Source organism: Triticum dicoccoides, chromosome 2A (assembly GCF_002162155.2).
Source record: "Triticum dicoccoides isolate Atlit2015 ecotype Zavitan chromosome 2A, WEW_v2.0, whole genome shotgun sequence".
Taxonomy (NCBI): domain Eukaryota; kingdom Viridiplantae; phylum Streptophyta; class Magnoliopsida; order Poales; family Poaceae; genus Triticum; species Triticum dicoccoides.
The window spans coordinates 624,087,373-624,093,617 of record NC_041382.1 but is presented as its reverse complement, the minus strand read 5'-3'; positions in this window follow the sequence as shown (position 1 = coordinate 624,093,617).

Here is a 6,245-nt window from a genome sequence, read left to right as displayed (position 1 = left end):
CCACCGGCGCCCGCACCTCTCCTCGCTGCCATCGCCCCGCCGCCATGTTCCCTCGCCGCCGGCCGCCGCCTCCGCCGCAGAGCTCGCCACCGACCTCGCCGGCGTCGTCCTCCCTCCGGCCGCCGTCGTCCTCTCCGGTGAGATCCGGTGGATCAGGATGAGATCCACCGGGATCTCATCCAAACGCGGCCCCTCGATCCGGATCTCCTCGTCCCGGATATCTCCGTCCCGCATTGACTTTTCGCGGAGGTATAAATTCCACTAAGTCCCCGAAATTCCCAGATTCATATGCCCATGTTCATCATGCCATAACTCTGCATCCGTAGATCCGTTTTGGGCATATAGCATATTAGAATGTTCGTCTCAGAGAGCACAGCATTTCATCTCATTGCATCATTTTCATTTGAGTTCATCTTGATGCCCGAAATGCTGTTGGAAGAGTGCTACTTGAGATAATTGTCAGATCTGCTGCACCAAATAGCTATTTGTCATTTTTGCCATGATTAATGTGTGCATGTTATGCCCCTGAGCTCTACATGAGTTTTTCTATATGCTTTGTCATCTTTCCAGAGGTGCCATCCATGTATTTTTGTGATGTGTGTGGTGACTAGCACAAGCTTGCAAAGTGGTGCATTCGTTAATGCTGATTTCAGGGACTTAGCAATTCCACTAAGTCCTTGATCTGTTTATCTCAATATGCCATATGTTCATGTTGTTTCCTAGTGATCCGTGCCTTTTTTGAGGATGATCAGTAAGGATGATTTGTTAATCTTGTAGTGCTCTATCCATCCATGTCTTTGTTTGCAATTATGGAGCACCCTAGCTTGAGTCAATCGAGCTCTACTTTTGTTATTTCGTGAATTTGGGCAGATTGTCTACTTGTTAGCGATTTTGCCGAGGATGTTGTAGTTGATCCGTGCATCCTATGTTATTGTTCTTGCCATGTCTAGCTTGTATAATGTGTATTTTTGATGGGTGTATGCTTAGATTGTCATGACATGCTCTGTAGTGAGTGCATCGATCTCGTAAACATGCCTACTTGTTATCTGATTTGCATGCTCCAGTTTTTCTCTAAGTCTGTAACCTGATTATGTTTTTGTCATGTTCACATGCTTGCAATTGTATTTTCTGATCCCTTTTGGCTCAAGGTCACTAAGGGACTTTTGTTAAGCTCTTTGAGTAGCTTCATGCCATGCTTTACTTTGCCATGTTCAGGCCCTGTAGCATATAGTTTTCATACTCCAAAGTGTGCTACCTGATCTGAAATTCCAGACAAGTGTTAATTTCACCAAGTCTGAAATCTGTTTGCCGTTTGCTCTTTTGCCATGCTTGTTTGAACCTGTTAATGGATGAATTGGCTGTAGCTCAGTGTTCATCTTTTGTTAAGCATCATGTATGGATCCCTGACATGTATTTTTTTGCCATGTTTGAGTGCTGTTGCATGTTCATCTTGTTGCATTTAGGTGACTACTTGCTGTATATCGCAGACCGGTGCCATATTTGAATTGCTTGCCATTTCCAAACCGTGACTCCGATTCCGGTGTTCTTTATATTGTTTTCAAGTGATTTCATCTGACCTTTCCAGTGGCACACTTGGATTTCCAAGTTGAGGCCGGGTTCTTTCATTCCCTTGCAAATCATGCATATGCATCGCATATCGCATCCCGCATATCATATCATGTTCATGTGTTGGTTGTTTACTATGTTGTGTGCTTCTTTCCGGTGTTTGCTCCTTCGGGTTGGATCCGGTAACGTCGTGTTTGTGAGGACCCGTTCAACTACGCCCGTTTGTCTTCTTCATGGACTCGTTCTTCTTCCTTGCGGGATTTCAGGCAAGATGACCATACCCTCGAAATGACTTCTATCTTTGCTTGCTAGATGCTCACTCTTTTGCTATGCCTATGCTGCGATACCTACCACTTGCTTATCATGCCTCCCATATTGTTGAACCAAGACTCTAACCCACCTTGTCCTAGCAAACCGTTGTTTGGCTATGTTACCGCTTTGCTCAGCCCCTCTTATAGCGTTGTTAGTTGCAGGTGAAGATTGAAGTTTGTTCCTTGTTGGAACATGGAGATGTTGTTCCTTGTTGGAACATGTTTACTTGTTGGGATATCACAATATATCTTATTTAATTAATGCATCTACATACTTGGTAAAGGATGGAAGGCTCGGCCTTATGCCTGGTGTTTTGTTCCACTCTTGCCGCCCTAGTTTCCATCATATCGGTGTTATGTTCCTGGATTTTGCATTCCTTACGCGGTTGGGTATAATGGGAACCCCTTGACAGTTCGCTTTGAATAAAACTCCTCCAGCAAGGCCCAACCTTGGTTTTACCATTCGCCACCTAGCCTTTTTCCCTTGGGTTAGGCCAGCCCAAGGGTCATCTTTATTTTAACCCCCCCCCCCCCGGGCCAGTGCTTGTCTAAGTGTTGGTCCGAAATGAGCAGCCTGTGGGGCCACCTTAGGGAAACTTGAGGGCTGGTTTTACTCGTAGCTTGACCTATCCGGTGTTGCCCTGAGAACGAGATATGTGCAGCTCCCATCAGGATGTCGGCACATCGGGCGGCTTTGCTGGACTTGTTTTACCATTGTCAAGGATGTCTTGTAGAACCGGGATACCGAGTCTGATCGAAATGTCTCGGGAGTAGGTCTATTCCTTCATTGACCGTGAGAGCTTGTCATGGGCTAAGTTGGGACACCCCTGCAGGGTTATGAACTTTCGAAAGTCGTGCCCACGGTTATGGGCAGATGGGAATTTGTTAATGTTCAGTTGTAGAAAACCTGAAGTTGACCTTATTTAAAATGCATCAACCGCGTGTGTAACCGTGATGGTCTTTTTCCGGCGGGGTCCGGGAAGTGAACACGGTGTTGGAGTTATGCTTGACGCTAGGATCACTTCTTGATCATAGTTGTTCGACCGTGCTTTGCCTTCTCTTCTCGCTCTCATTTGCGTATGTTAGCCACCATATATGCTAGTCGCTTGCTGCAGCTCCACCTCATACCTTTTACCCTTCCTATAAGCTTAAATAGTCTTGATCGCGAGGGTGCGAGATTGCTGAGTCCCCGTGGCTCACAGATACTTCCAAAACCAGCTTGCAGGTGTCGATGATGCCATTCCAGGTGACGCAACCAAGCTCAGGAGGAGCTCGATGAAGATCTTGTCCTTTGTGTTGTTTTCGTTCTAGTTGATCAGCAGTGGAGCCCAGTTGGGGTCGATCGGGGATCTGTGTAGCATTTGGGGTAGTCTTCTTTTATTTTGGCTCCGTAGTCGGGCCCTGATTGTATTTGGATGATGTAATGCTTTATTCATGTATTTGTGAGAAGTGGCAATTGTAAGCCAACTATGTATCTCTTTCCCTTATGTATTACATGGGTTGTGTGAAGATTACCTCACTTGCGACATTGCTTTCAATGCGGTTATGCCTCTAAGTCTTGCTTCGACACGTGGGAGATATAGCCGCATCGAGGGTGTTACAATTGTAGGCATGGAAATTTTCAAAATACATACGGATCTGAATGTGGCAGACACCTTGACTAAACTTCTCTCACAAGCAAAACATGATCACACCTTAGTACTCTTTGGGTGTTAATCACATGGTGATGTGAACTAATTATTGACTCTAGTAAACCCTTTGGGTGTTGGTCACATGGTGATGTGAACTATTGGTGTTAAATCACATGGCGATGTGAACTAGATTATTGATTGTAGTGCAAGTGTGAGACTGAAGGAAAAATGCCCTAGAGGCAATAATAAAGTTGTTGTTTATATTTCCTTATATCATGATAAATGTTTATTATTAATGCTAGAATTGTATTAACCGGAAGCTTAGTACATGTGTGAATACATAGACAAAACAGAGTGTCCCTAGTATGCCTCTACTTGACTAGCTCGTTAATCAAAGATGGTTAAGTTTCCTGACCATAGACATGTGTTGTCATTTGATGAACGGGATCACATCATTAAAGAATGATGTGATGGACAAGACCCATCTGTTAGCTTAGCATAAATGATCGTTTAGCTTTATTGATATTGCTTTCTTCATGACTTATACATATTCCTCTGACTATGAGATTATGCAACTCCCGAATACCGGAGGAACACCTTGTGTGCTATCAAACGTCACAACATAACTGGGTGATTATAAAGATGCTCTACAGGTGTCTCCGAAGGTGTTTGTTGAGTTGGCATAGATCAAGATTATGATTTGTCACTCCGAGTATCGGAGAGGTATCTTTGGGCCCTCTCGGTAATGCACATGACTATAAGCCTTGCAAGCAATGTGACTAATGAGTTAGTTGCGGGATGATGCATTACGAAATGAGTAAAAAGACTTGCCGGTAATGAGATTGAACTAGGTTTGAGGACACCGATGATCGAATCTCAGGCAAGTAACATACCGATGACAAAGGGAATAACGTATGTAGTTATGCGATTTGACCGATAAAGATCTTCGTAGAATATGTAGGAGCCAATATGAGCATCCAGGTTCCGATATTGGTTATTGACCGGAGATGTGTCTCGGTCATGTCTACATAGTTCTCGAATCCGTAGGGTCCGCACGCTTAACGTTCGATGACGATTTGTATTATGAGTTATGTGTTTTGGTGACCGAAGTTTGTTCGGAGTCCCGGATGAGATCACGGACATGACGAGGAGTATTGAAATGGTCAAGAGGTAAAGATTGATATATTGGAAGGTTATATACGGACACCAGAATGGTTCCAATAAAGTTCAGAGATTTTTCAGAGTACCGGGAGGCTACCGGAACCCCCCGGGAAAGTTAATGGGCCTATTGGGCCATAATGGAGAGAGGGAGACTTCCACAAGAGGTGCCCCCGCAAGCCCAAACCGAATTGGACTAGGGTTGGGGGGCGCGGCCCCCCTTTCCTTCTCCCTCTCCCAAGCCCAAACCGAATCGAGTTTGACCACGGCCGTTCCTTGTTGAAGGTTAAAACAACACACTTGACGAAAAATCGTTATGGTTTTGATGCGTAGGTAAGAACGGCTCTTGCTAGAAGCCCATAGCAGCCACGTAAAACTTGCAACAACAAAGTAGAGGACGTCTAACTTGTTTTTGCAGGGCATATTGTGATGTGATATGGTCAAGACGTGATGAGATATAAATTGTTGTATGAGATGATCATGTTTTGTAAAAGTTATCGGCAACTGGCAGGAGCCTTATGGTTGTCGCTTTATTGTATAAAATGCAATCGCCATGTAATTGCTTTACTTTATCACTAAGCGGTAGAGGTAGTCGTAGAAGAAATAGTTCGCGAGACGACAACGATGCTACGATGGAGATCAAGGTGTCAAGCCGGTGACGATGGAGATCATGACAGAGGTGCCGTACGTTCAGTACTTGGATCGGTTGGATTGTGAAAACGTTCAACTACATCAACCGCGTTACATAACGCTTCCGCTTTCGGTCTACGAGGATACATGGACACACTCTCCCGTCTCGTTGCTATGCATCTCCTAGTTAGATATTGCGTGATCGTAAGAATTTTTTTGAATTACTACGTTTCCCAACACTCGCCAACTGCATCGCGCTGCAACGATCACTGGTGGACAGGGGCGGTAGCTCGACATCCGCTTTGTCCACTGTCGCCCGGAAACACAGTGCGGACGCCGGCGCTGACCCTCGTGCAACTCCGCTTCCCACTGGCCTCTCCAAGGCCCACTCCAACCTCTTCGGCGGCTGCTCCGCACGGTCACCTGTGGGTGCTCGTGCCCGCAGCACCACAGATACGGACTCCCAAATCGAAGGCGTGCGCCGCACGCCGTGAGAGGCAGTAGGTGAGCGAGAAGGCGGTTGTGGTGGAGGTAGCTTACTCTTGTCGGTCCCATGTCCAGTCGATGGTTGATGCGGAAGAGCAACTTGTTGTGGCGGTCCTCTGCTGCTTGTTCACCACGGCTTAGACCGCCGCAAGAACGCCAAGGCGCTTCGGCTTGGCATCGAGCTGTCGAAGTGAAAGCCGTCTGGCTGGCAAAGCAGTAGGCGCGCGTTGTCCGTCGGATGGCCGACATCATCTCCTCCTCCGATGTCTCCGACGGCTTCGATGATCCCCCCCCCCCTCCCTCCCGTCGCCGACGCCTACACAGAGGGCTATAGCCGTACCTACAACCGCAAGGGGAAGGGTTAGCTTGGAAACGGTGAATTCTGACGGCCCTGACTGTCGTCATTTACTATTTTAGTTCATTTCTAGTTTTATTCTATGTATGTTTGATCGACGAACAATCT